Source organism: Eumetopias jubatus, unplaced genomic scaffold, assembly GCF_037043125.1.
Source record: "Eumetopias jubatus isolate StellerSeaLion01/CBP00866 unplaced genomic scaffold, mEumJub1_p1.0 scaffold_6, whole genome shotgun sequence".
NCBI lineage: Eukaryota > Metazoa > Chordata > Mammalia > Carnivora > Otariidae > Eumetopias > Eumetopias jubatus.
In genome coordinates, this window is record NW_028274812.1 from 20,454,798 (window position 1) to 20,467,654 (window position 12,857).

Sequence of the window (12,857 nt, forward strand, 5' to 3'; positions counted from 1 at the left end):
AACTTCACCTCTGTCCCTGTGCCTCCATAGCTCTTCTTTCATACCTTAGTTATGGTGCTTAGACCGTGGCATTATATTAGATGTGTTTGCATATCTGCCTACTTCAGGCTAGGTGCACCTGCTGTATGCACCTGTGTCCTCAGCACTAATACAGAGTCAGACATGTGCTTGTCACTCAACACCTGCTATTCTTAGGGTCAAATGCCAGTTTAATGGGATTTAACACTACATAGAGCTCAGTCTAATTCACTTGTTCATTCATCCAACCAAAATTAACTGAACACCTATGATGTTCCAGGTCCTTATAACACGCCTGACCCTGGGAATGCAGAGATTAATAAAACATCCTTCCTGCCTCGGACTATAATCCAGAAAAAAGGGAATAATCTCACACTTTGGCTGCATATGAGAGAGGGTTTCCTAAGACATTCATGGAAGTAGTTTGATGGAAAAAAACAAGAAGATAAAAGCAAAATGTTCGTTACTTCTTCATTACTCTTACACAGACATGAAAATACTGTTTCAGAGAGAAATGCAGTGCCTCATACATTCAGAACACAGGGTTTGAGATCTGAAACACAAAAGCAATTTTTCCACACCCTCTATGTGACTGGTAAACTCTGTGCTAGGGGCTGGGAATACAGAATACTTGTCCTCAAGTACACTTTTCATTCATCAATGATGAATGCCTATTCCAAAAATAATTTTAACAGTATAGGGGATTATATTAACATATAATTTAAATTTAGGTTGTAAAAAGGCTAAATGTTGTTTAAAGATTAACAATCGTTAGGGGGCGCCTGGGTGGCTTAGTCGGTTGAGTGGCTGACTTGGTTTCAGCTCAGGTCGTGACCTCAGGGTTGTGAGATTGAGCCTGCACGAGTCAGGTTCCATGCTCAGCGTGGAGTCTGTCTGGGACTCTCTCCCTCTCCTCTGGCTTCCCCCAGCTTCCCCTGTGTGGTTTCTCTCTCTCTCTCAAGTAAATAAATCTTAAAAAAAAAAAAAAAAAAGAAAAGATTAACAATCATTAAACAGAAATCTACCTTCGATACTGTTAATATACCTTCAATGTGTACTCATTTCAGCCACTCAGAAAGAACAGAATTCAACTTAAGATTCAAAACCAGTTTCACTCCTCCTACCTTTCCAATACCTACGACTGAGCTTTCCCATGATGGTATCCACAGCCGGCAAAGCTGCTTGGCCATTGTCTCCCAAACTTCCACAATGTTTTATGCTGGTTTGGAATCAGAATCATCAGTTGGAAGCAATTCTGTAAATGTACATTATCATATTCTCATTCTAACTGGAATCCTGCTTCTGCTTAGTCTGTGACCTTTACTATGATTGACCTTTGGTTTCTTTGTTTCTTTCTTTTAAGCTTTTTTATTTTTTATTTGACAGAGAGAGAGCACAACTGGGGGAGGAGCAGGCTCCCCCTGAGCAAGGAGCCCGATGCAGAACTCGATCCCAGGACCCCGGGATCACACCAGAGCCGAAGGCAGACTCTCAACTTACTGAGCCACCCAGGTGTCCCCAGACAATTTTGTTTCTAGATTACTTTTACTATTTCCAGTCATTGATTTGACTACATGGATCAATTATTCTGAACATAGTAATGATATGTATTTTAAAATATAAATAGACCCTATGTTCATAGCAAAGAATATTCCAGAAAAAAAGCACATTACATTGCAATGTTGAAAATTTATTCTGATTTTCCCACAGACACAATTTTATCATAGAGTCCCTAACCAAATTCCCATGCCCAAATTCTATAAATGATGCCACACATTATATTAAACAAACATAAGTTGTATATCTATCATTTGAACAGTGTAATACTTTCTAAGGTATCCATAGTTCAACTAGGAAAATGCAATAACTAACCATCAAAAGAAAACTGTATTTAACATGACAGGCTGATTAAATGAGATCAGATTGTTAGTCTTTTGCTGAACTAAAAGCTGGGATTCATTTCTTCAAAAGTGGTTGGACTTGCCCTTCATGTATGTCTGACCTTCAACAATTACATATACATACAAAAACCACCTAAGCAAAAGTTTTGTGTTGCTTTTCATGCTTCTGAAGATGCTCACATTGTATTTCTCATACTACCAAGAACATGTGGTCCATGATAATCACAAGCACATTGGTTAGTATCAGATTTGCTTGCCGTTATGCTATGAATTATATGGAAATATAGGCAAATGAGGAGAGGAAAGTCAGGGCCAACCACAAGTAAGTCCATTTCTGTCAGCACCTCATGAAGGACCAGGAGACCCAAACTGCACAGCACTGCAGTCTCTGTGATGGTTGTAGGTAGGCTGGGTCACATTGTCATCCAATACTAGTATTTTGAATCTTTAGACTGTCTCTTAGAATATATGCTTTCCATTTACCCAAGCAAAAATTTGGAGGGGGAAAAAAGTATTCTGGAATTAGTCTTTTAGCAGAAGGATTTATGATCTATTTAAGCTTAGACTGATCATAAGAATAATCTAAATTCATTTTCTAATGCAGAATGTTCTTGATACTTTTGCTTATTGTAGAAATAACTGGAACATTCCACTATTTAAAATGTCACTTTTAGCATAACTAAAACTCAAATCACACCATCCTGTGAAAATTTAGATCATATTTGGGGATAAAGCATAATGTTTTAAACACATTACAAAACTTACATAGCTAAATGAAATTCTCTTCACTTATTAAAAAAATCAGATATTGATCTAAACTTGTTGAACTCCTCTTTTGAAAGTGCCTCTAGAGACTTGTTTTTAAACCACCACACAACACTGACTTCATAGCTTTATAGCCATATCTTAGAATTTTATGGAAAAAATTAAAAACAGAGTTACTCATATTGATCACATATTAGCCCCAAATTACTCTTAGTTTATTTTTTAAGGTAAAATCCTTCTTCAAAGAACAAATATAAATCACACTTATTCTTACTGCTCCTGAGAAGCTGTAAATACTGTCAGGTCACATAGTCTTGGGAATGATGAGCTAGAAGCAGGTACTTGAATGACATAATGTCCCATGAGCTGACCAGATCAAGTGGTGAAAGACCAAAAGCCAAAGTGAGGGGCTGGGGAAAGATCTCAGGACACCTGGATGCTAAACCTGCCTCCACTGTCTTAGAGGAGCCTCTTGATCTCTCTGGGCCTCAGATTTTTCACCTGTATTGTGAGAAAGCAGGCCTCAAGGATGTTCAAGTTCTACTATTGTATTAGAAAAGCCATTTTCCTCTTCCATTGTATAAGAAGAGGTAAAAATAAGTATTTCCAAGGTATAAAGTTGGAGCGTAAAGAAAAACCTAATTGTTTTTTTCTTCCATATTCATACAGAAAGTTAATTTGGAGAAAATTAACAGTGCAACCAAAAAATGTGTTTAGGCATAAGGGCCACAAGTATGATTGGAGTCCCAGGAGGAAAAGGAACAAACAAAAAGTGGAATTCTTTGGGCCATTTTCAATCTTAGATCTGCCCTTTAACACATCAGGTGTAAGGCCTTCCCCAAAGGAGTCATTAAAACCTTCTGTATTACAAGAGAAATCTTCTTGGTTTCCCCATCCCTCCCCCAACACATTTTTTTAATTCAATTAATTAACATATAGTGTATAATTAGTTTCAGAGGTAGAGTTTAGTGATTCATCAGTCTTATATAATACCCAGTGCTCATTACATCAAGTGCCCTCCTTAATGTCCCATCACCCAGTTGCCCCACCCCCCCACCCCCCTCCCCTCCAGCAACCCTTAGTTTGGTTCCTGTGATTAAGAGTTTCTTGTGGTTTGTCTCCCTCTCTTATTTCATCTTGTTTTATTTTTCCCTCCCTTCCTCTATGATCCTCTGTTTTGTTTCTTAAAGTCCACATGTGAATAAGATCATATAATAATTCTTTCTCTGACTGACTTATTTCACTTAGCATAATACCCTCTAGTTCCATCCACATCACTGCAAATGGCAAGATTTCTTTCTTTAATGGTTGAGTAATATTCCATTGTATATATAGACCACATCTTCTTTCTCCATTCATCTGTTGATGGACATCCATTCATCTGTTGATGGAGCTCTTTCCATAGTTTGGCTATTGTGGACATCACTGCTATAAACATTGGGGTGCAGGTGCCCTTTCGGTTCACTATATTTGTATCTTTGGGGTAAATTCCGAGTAGTATTTAGATAACCAATTGCTGGGTCCAGCAATAGGGTAGCTCCATTTTTAATTTTTTTTTAAAGATTTTATTTATTTATTTGACAGAGAGAGACACAGTGAGAGAGGGAACACAGCAGGGAGAGTGGGAGAGGGAGAAGCAGGCTTCCCGCTGAGCAGGGAGCCCGATGCGGGGCTCGATCCCAGGACCCTTTGGCTCAGGGGCAGATGAGCCAAAGGCAGATGCTTAACAACTGAGCCACCCAGGCGCCCCTATTTTTAATTTTTTGAGGAAGCTCCATACAGTTTTCCAGAGTGGCTGCACCAGCTTGCATTCTCACCAACAGTGTAAGAGGGTTCCCCTTTCTCAGCATCCTCGCCAATGTTTGTTGTTTCCTGACTTGTTCCTTTTAGCCATTTCGACAGATATGAGGTGGTATCTCATTATGGTTTGGTTTTGATTTGTATTCCCCTGATGCTGAGTGATGTTGAGCATTTTTTCATGTGTCTGTTGGCCCCCCAACATGCGTTTATGCCCATGCTGATCAAATAAATTTAGCCCATTTGACTAAATATAATTATTATCTTCTGAGACATTGTTTTAAACAGATAAAGTGGACATTTTCAGTTTTCAAGACTCTATACAAAAGTGTTCCCTTTTAATCTAGAAGGACACATTCCTAATATAGTAGATACGGCTATTTTTTTTTTTTTTTACTCAGTTACATTCCTTATTTTCTAGTCAAATTGTTCATCTGGGTTCAGATCATTACACAAGAAAGAGTTGAGGTTATGGAACATCATTTATGAAAAACTCAACGTTAAACTTTTCAGGCCATATTCTTTCATTTCCTTTAGTCAAATTTTAGGCCTATAATGATCCAATTTGAAAATTGTTGAGGTATGCTTCACATAATACCAGGTTTGATATTTGCAAAACCCTACTAGTGAAGATGACAAACACAAAAACCGTCATGTACCGTTGCAGGAATTCTCTGCCTTCAGTGCCCACAGTTCCTCATCACGTCTCTTCAAAGAATGAAGAGGTGGACCAGATGAAGAGTGGTGGGCAGCAGAGAAAAGTTTATTGAGCAAGAGTATAAACCTCCCGGAGAGGGAGGGGGGCCGAGAGGGTTGCCCCTGGAAGTTCTAAGTTTAAGGGTTTTTATGAGCTCTTTTGCGGAACTATCTTAAGCAATCAGGGTGTGTTGAACCGTGCCAATCAGGGCTCTGATCACATTATCCGCCTACCTATTGGGTTAATGTCTCTGTGCTGATGGTCTTTTTTGCTGACATCTGGGGGCATATGTCTTGACTGTCCCTTGCCCGTGATAGTGACAAATGCTTTGTGGTTAATTGTCTTATTTTAGGACATTTTGCAAAAGTCCTTCCTGCAAAGGCTGCAAAACAGAATGCTAGTGCGCTCCTGTCTAAGCTGCAAAACCGGATGTCAGTGCTGTTTTCTCTCAGCTGTCCTGACTCCATATTTCTTGCTGGGGACCCCGGCCCTGACGACCCACCTGTCCAACTCACTCCTAATGTATCGCTTGATATAAGAGGCTCCGTAATCGAATACATACTTAAATCCAGTTTGGGGAGATTAAGAAAGTAAGATATGAACTGGAAACTGCACAATGAGTGGGGATTAGCCAGATTTTGACAGGGCTTGGGGGAAAGGGAAAAGTGCTGGGATAGAAAGAATAGTATTTGCTTATATGTAAAATTTGGACCAAAATACTATGAAGGCATCAGCAACAACGACATCTTCATAACTAAAAGAAAACAAGGCATATCAGAATCTACAATCTAATTAAAAAAAAAAAAAAGCCCCCTCAAATCGGGAAAACATGCAAGGGCACCTTTGGTTTGCTCCAGGGTAGTGGATGGTATCAGAATCTTTTGGAAGCCAGGCATCAGGGATGCTTGACATCCTGTGATATGACAGAGAATAGTGCATAATACTTACCGTCTCACAATCCTGAGATCGCAGCCCGAGCCAAACCAAGTGTCAGACACTTAACCCACTGCACAACCCAGGTGCCCCAGTAATGTCTGTTTTTATTTTTGTTTTAATTTCTTAATACAAACTGAAACCCTTTCTTCCCCGCACTTAATTTTACCTTGAAAGACGCTGACTTCGTATGTGTTTTTGCTACAGTCCTGATAATAGAGATATTGATGTTCACTCTTGAGAGGGAAATAGATGTGGCCAGTGAGGAAAGCAGTATGTTCCAGGTTCTGAATCCTGAATGCTTGGCTTAGAATCCTAACTCCACCGCTCGTGTTGCTCTGAAGTTTTAGGTGAACCACGGACCTTTCTGGATCCTCTTTCCTTGTCTGTAAAATGAAGATTATAATAAGAAACCTATCCTCTGGGGTTGCTTGGAGCAGAAGAGGAAATGATGTATAATGTATGTCAAATATTTTACAATATTTTATTATCTGCAACAAAGGGAGTACATCTTAAAAAGCCAGAGGCAAGGGAGATCAGAAAGATTTAGGGTTAAGTATAGAGTTTGGATGGATTAGGGCAGATAATAGTGAAAAGTAAGACTGGACAGACAAGTAGGACCTGATAATGAAGGGGCATGTTCGTTGAGCATTAATTTCTAAACACTGCCTACATATAAATTGAATCTTCGTTTATTCTCCACAACAAACATGCTTAGAAAGTGAATTGTCATTTCTGGGGCATCTGGCTGGCTCAGTGCGTGGAGCTTGTGACTCTTGATCTCAGGGTTGTGGGCTGGAGCCCCACGAGCCCCAGTAGGAGATTGTTTAAAAAATAAAATCTTAGGGGCACTCAGGTGGCTCAGTCGGTTAAGCGTCCAACTCTTGATTTTGGCTCAGGTCATGATCTCAGGGTCATGAGATCTAGCCCCATGTATGTCGGGCTCCGAGCTCAGGGGGGAGTCTGCTTAAGATTCTCTCCCTCTCACTCTGCCCCTCCCCACCCCTGCTCATGCTCTATAAATAAGTAAGTAAATAAGTAAATAAATAAAATCTTTTTTAAAAAAGAAAGTAAATTGTCATTTTTATAAAAGAAATTAATGTTCAGAGTAAAGTGATTTGCTGGCATTTATTTAATAAATGTGCTCTATATTCATGAGACTGTCCCCTTGATGCTAAAATATTAGGTGGTTGGGGGAGGAATGTTAATAGCAGGTGGTCTTTTGCTTTTCATTCCTAAACCACAGATTCCACACCCTTCTGCATAACCTATTAAGAGATCCATCCATGACTCTTGCAGGATTTAAACCTTAGACTGATTCCCTAAGGGGTCGTTGGCAGAAATAAAAAGTGACTCATTCGACAGAATTAGGATCCTGGGACTCTTGCTTCTATTTTTAAAGGTATTAGGTCTGGAAAATTCAAATTATAATGGCAAAACTACATGGGTAATTTAGCTGAGAAAGAAGGACAAACCTAATTTTCCCAGGAGTGCAAGATGCATAGTCACAACTACTTGGCAAGGTTAGGACCAAAGCTTGTACGACAGCTGAGTAATGTGGTGACTTGGCTGTCCTCTCTGTATGAGTGAGTGACTAGCCACCAGGTGTGACATATGCTAAGCTAAATCCAGATAAAAGAGGATTTCAAGTAATATAAAATTAACAGGGACTCTGTTTGGTCTTTGCATTTATTGCTCCTTTATTCAAGGGTCCTTGAACAAAATAATGCCTAAGACATTGTAAGTTAGTACGTGGCAACGGCAGGATTCCTGGTGTTTGATCAAGTATAATCCATGGCTTTATGTCTTCTTAATTCTTTCTAGGTGCTCCCAAGTTGGGAAGGATAAAACACTATTGGAAATAATGAATGAAAAAAAACCTAGAAAATAAATCCAGATATCCAGGTTCATTGAGATTTTTTTATAGTGATCTCCACTCCATATTACAGTCCAAATATACCACAGCTCTACTATTAGAAAACTGGTAAGCTTCCCATCCAGGAAAGTTTTGGGGTTGGAGATGTAAAAAGAAATAAAAATCATATACTGCCTTAGAACAAATACGATTGTGTGACACTGCATTTCAATTAAAAAGCAATGGGTATGTTGGAACTTCCCCAAGTTAGGCTAGAAATCGATCTTAAACCATGTTAAGGCAAAAAAAAAAAAAAAAAAAGGAAGGAAGGAATTATTTATTGTCTTAAATAACTGGACTGGTCATTGTGGGACAGCTGTGAACAGCATCAGGAGACCACATCAGCAGGCTCTTTTCTCTCTTTTCTCCATCTCTGGCTGTTCTTTCTTCGGTTGTCCTTGTTCTTAGGTACTTTCTAAGTGTTGGCAAACATGGCACCTGGCCACTTGAGACTCCATTACCCCTGTGGCTGCAGATCCCAGTAAAAGGGAGCACCTCTCTGCTTGACAGTTAGAATTGCAATCCATAGCCTAGCTTGAAGTACCTATCATCCTGACATTTGGGGGACTGACTAAGTTAACAGGCTCGTGTCTATTTCTGACGCTTATACATTGTGCTATATGACCAAAACCCACTAGGTTATTGCTGAAAAGTCTTAGGATCATTTAAAACTTTCTTTACGGGTGCCTGGGTGGTTCAGTTGGTTGGGCGACTGCCTTCAGCTCAGGTCATGATCCTGGAGTCCTGGGATCCAGTCCCACATCGGGCTCCCTGCTCAGCGGGAGGTCTGCTTCTCCCTCTGACCCTCTTCCCTCTCGTGCTCTCTGTCTCTCATTCTCTCTCTCTCAAATAAATAATAAAATCTTAAAAAAAATAAAAAATAAAACTTTCTTTACATAAGGTACTTTCAATAAAATATCGACAAATATACATAATTTAAGAGGGAAAACCCTTTAATTTATTACCGTTAAATAGATAGATGTTTGCTCAATCTACTGTTCTTGGGGCCAACTTCAAGGGTGGAAGCAGGGGAGACACGGGTGGTGGGAGGGGAGAGGAAGGACTGCAAAGACAGAGAACAGCCAATTTTTCGTGTTTGATGTGAGAGAGGGTGCAAAGAGAAAAAAAGAAACAACGAAAGCAACAAAGAAAGAAAAGAGAAAGAAGGGAATTTGTGAAAGCTGGCACAGTACCAGACCATAAACAAAATGCCTTCCAGAACAGATTGTATAAAAGGCATTTCACAAGCTAAACAATCCCCTGTCAAGGTTGTGAAATAGACCAGAGACTCAGAAAGGAAGCTGTCTCTCTTCTTTGTGTATTGGTTCAAGCAGAAATTCCCAGGATCTTTGTTTTGTTTTCACTGCAAATAGTATGAAAATTGATAGTCATTTAAATTTAAATTAACTAAGCCCATTTGGAAATATGATTTTTTTATTTACAGTGGACTGGAAAAATGTATTTTTGTGATTTTAAACATCTTTGTTGGTAGAAAGGAGAGACGGTCTTTTTGCTTCTGAACAGCATTATAATGTATTCTTCAAATACTTGGAAAGTATTGTGGAAAACTATTTTCTAAAGAGTTATTTATTTTCTAAAGATGCTTATAGATTTTAGCTGTTGATACCTGGCATCACTCCTTGAGGCTATTTTGATTTCACTGACCAAATAAGATAAAATATCAAACCTTCTTCAGGTTTGACTGAGACTATTGTTAGTCTCAGTCAGTATGGAAGGTATAATCTCTCTAAAAGTCTGCTATGTTTCCAGCACTAGAAACGGTCTTCCAGCTCCCACTTCTTATATGTGGACACTGCATTGGGGCTTTACACGTGTTTTCTCTAACAGCATTGTGGGGTAGATGCTATTGATCTTCCCCAAGTTACTTAAGAGGGACCTGAGAGAGACTGGGAAACTGGGCCAAGTTGTAAAGCTAAGATATGGAACCAGGTCTGCCTGATCTAAAGTCCGTCTTCTTTCCACTTTACCCACCCCAGCATGTACAATTCTGTTGATTTGATATAGAGTTAGAAGTAGAACAATCTGGAAAATGCTAGTTATTATGTCCCTACATCTCTAGTAACCATTGTCTGTGTCCAAATTTTGACACAATCAGGAGAGCAAACAATTTGAGTTTGAGTTTGCTGACAAATACCTGCAATACTGTTATCTTGCAGAAGAAAATTCAAGTATTTTCTACACCAGATCTAGAAGAGGCATTGCTGAATTCCTTTTAAATGAAAATTAGAGCAAAAAGAAAAAAGGGAAAAAAAAGAAAGAAAAGAATGGAAAAGAAAATTAGAGCCAGCTATACACTTTGCAAAATGAAGATTAAGTCACATCTTTGTTCAAAGGTAGGCTGTGGGGCTGACTAGGATCAGGGCTAAAGCTTTTCTTTGCAAGCAGGTTAACACTCCAGATTCCACGCAACAGAGCTTGGGAGCAACATACATCAGCAAGGACTCTTGCTTGAAAGTGAAACCCACTTTGAACCAATATAGAAAAAAGAAAAAGAAATTATTATCTTACAAAATGTAAAGAAGGAGTGAACATCCAAACACCCTGAGAAGTAAAGATTCAGTTGGGTCTCAAGAAAGGATAGAACCAGGAATCAGCTGGGTCTCAGGACAAGATAGAACCAGGAATTTGAATGTTGCCCGATCTCTCCTCTCTCTCTCACTTATTTTCTCTCTCTCACTTGCTGTCTCTGCTTTGTGTCGACTCTTTCACACACGGAGCTAGGCTTTTTCTGTGAGGCAGGAAATGTGATCACTCTCAGCACCCAAGTTTTATATCTCACTTCCATCATAGGACAGGCCTGCCTCACCTGTACTACATCCCCGTCCCCAAGAAACAACTGAAGAGATGCCTGAATAGAACAGTTTGGTACAGTAGCCCATCCCGGAGTGCCCAACGCTTCCTATGAGGCTCTAATAACATGAGTTCCACAGGAGGATTGATAGAGACATTCTTAGTATAATCCCAGGGCATCATACCAAATGCAATTTAGGAACAATTTTGGAGGGGATAAAACAATATATTCTGTGAATACATCTCTTCGCTCTTTTTATTTTATTTTTCTCATCTCTTAGCTCTTAAGAGACTTAATCTAGTGGTAGATTTCATGCAATTAACAAATAATGTGATTGTGAAGTACCTACTACTTGTCTGACATAAATGTTGGGAATACAGTGAGGACAAAATATAAAGGAATGAATGAAATGTGTATATTTCCAAAATCATCCATGGACATTGTTTCTCTTAGTTGAGCTTTTAATAGATAACTTGAGTAACAAAGAATTCAAGAATGTATCTCTGGCAAGTAGCTAGCAACTCTTTTATGTTGCCAATTAAGGACACATTCATATGGCTCCTGAGGGGAATAGCCAGGGTTAGAATGGATAACTTGTGAAAAACAAAGACCTTCAAGACATTTTCCTGAAGCCATTCCACTTCCTCTTGGAGGTAAAAGAGGGAATTTCCATAGGCTCAACCAAGATCATCCTTAGAAAATAATGAATGTCAAAAAGCCCCAAATTTCTCTTCCAGATAACTTGACAATTAGTTGACAAAAATTGTAAATCAGTGTATCTGAACACTGATCCCAACATTATAAGATTCCCCGGATACATTCAGGAACACCAAATTTTGAACTGCTGTTTGATCTAGCCTCCAAAGGAGACTCCCTGTCAAATGTACATTTATATCAGTAGACAAGATGTCATGCTACATTGATTCTTAATAATAGTTTGAAGACAGAGTTATCAACCAAAAATGACTTTAGTTATCCTTTTTTTTTTTGAGGAGGCAATAGTTAATAAATTGTCTCTTAAATATCCTACATTACAATTTACAAAATTGTATCATGCGTATCTATAAAACTAGTTTCCAAAGATCCACATGCAGGCCTTTGGAGTAGTTCCTTTTTGAGCACACTGTATCCTGATGGGCCTGCCTAGAACAGAAGTATCCCACAAAAGAAGTATCCCGGAGAACTCAGTGTGTTGCTAATGTTAAATTCACTCATCACAATGGAGTTAAGTAGCATCAACTGTATACCAAAATGACAGTGTGGGTTTGGGTATCATTGATATTGATCAAGGGATATTATTATTATTATTAATTTTACTTTCACCAGTCAATAAGTTAAGCTGATCTATGAAACCATTCCTGTAATTTCTATAAGGATGTATCCCTTATAATTCACATGCATCTTATTAATGAGCATGCATCTTATTAATACCCCAGTTTATTAATTGCACTGATTTACTGACTCCATTTAGGAATGAAATTAACTTATCAGTTCCTTTCCACTCTTATTTTTGCATGTAGTTTTGTGATAAACTCTGTACGTCAACACTGAAAACCTGCTATTTATATTAAAATGATAAAGCTTAGCCTATAGATCCCTACTAAATCAAAAGATGACAATAAATCAGAAATCATGCAAAAATTCTGAACTTGTTTCCAGACTTTATTCTTTTTTAATTTTTTTTGGTTATTTTTTTTAAGTGTATTTATTTATTTATTTATTTATTTATTTATTCATTTGAGACAGGGAGATACAGAGAGAGCATGAGCAGGGGGAGGTTCAGAGGGAGAGGGAGAAGCAGACTCTCCACTGAGCAAGGAGCCAGATGTGGGACTCGATCCCAGGACCCTGGGATCATGACCTGAGCCGAAGGCAGAGCCTTAACCATCTGAGCTACCCAGGCGCCGCCAGACTTTATTTTTTGTCAGATATATGGAAAAGAATATAGGAATGATCCATGAGTAGATCAATTTTACCTAATGCTTGTCTACTTCGTAAAGAAATAGTCATGGTCTGGCG

General features: G+C 38.8%; 1 protein-coding gene across 1 annotated transcript in view; it reads left to right on the forward strand.

The window, feature by feature from the left end:
* The window catches only part of FBXO30 (F-box protein 30), a 45,716-nt gene that overhangs the window by 1,055 nt on the left and 31,804 nt on the right, over positions 1-12,857 (forward strand). The gene's annotated exons all lie outside the window — the stretch shown is intronic.